The sequence below is a fragment of the Pteropus alecto genome, unplaced genomic scaffold (assembly GCF_000325575.1).
Source record: "Pteropus alecto unplaced genomic scaffold, ASM32557v1 scaffold30, whole genome shotgun sequence".
In the NCBI taxonomy this organism is placed as follows: Eukaryota; Metazoa; Chordata; class Mammalia; order Chiroptera; family Pteropodidae; genus Pteropus; species Pteropus alecto.
This window is the reverse complement of record NW_006429782.1, coordinates 1,996,584-1,997,100: the sequence shown is the minus strand read 5'-3', so window position 1 is coordinate 1,997,100 and position 517 is coordinate 1,996,584. Positions and strand designations below refer to the sequence as shown.

Genomic DNA, 517 nt, shown 5'->3' with positions numbered 1-517 from the left:
CGCCCCCTCCCCCCCCACGCACACGTGGGCCAATGATGGGGGGGGGAGGCGGCCGGGGCTGGCATGGCGGGGCGCAACCTTGGTGGGGGGTGGGGGCTCCGGGAAACACATCAGAGGGGTTCTCTCCTCAGGAGTGCTGGGGAGACCAGGGGCCGGCCGTGGCCTCCTCAATTACTCTTGGAGGCAGGCCCGGGCCCGGGCGCAGGGTTCACACAGAGCCCTGTCTTTGAGGGCGCCCCCCCAGACCTTGCGGGTGGGTTGGGAAGCGCGTCCTGCATGGGGGGAGCGAACCTGCAGTCAGAGCCCCAAGTCGGGGAGGAGGAGAGGGCCTGCGCGTTCGCAGCGGGGCCGTAGAGCGGGAGTCCCGGGTGAAGATCCGGGGTGTAGGTTGGGGGTGGGGACCCCGGCCCAGCCCATCCTCCACCCACCGGCCCCTGGCCAGTGTCGGGGCATCCCGGCCGGGGCGGCGGGAGGGACGCGCGCCTTTTTCGTCCCGCCTCCTCGGCCTTCCAAACTC

The 517-nt window shown here is 72.1% G+C and overlaps 1 protein-coding gene across 1 annotated transcript in view; it reads right to left on the bottom strand.

The window, feature by feature from the left end:
* NFIC (nuclear factor I C) overlaps positions 1 to 517 on the bottom strand; it is an 84,948-nt gene that overhangs the window by 51,963 nt on the left and 32,468 nt on the right. The window lies entirely within an intron of this gene.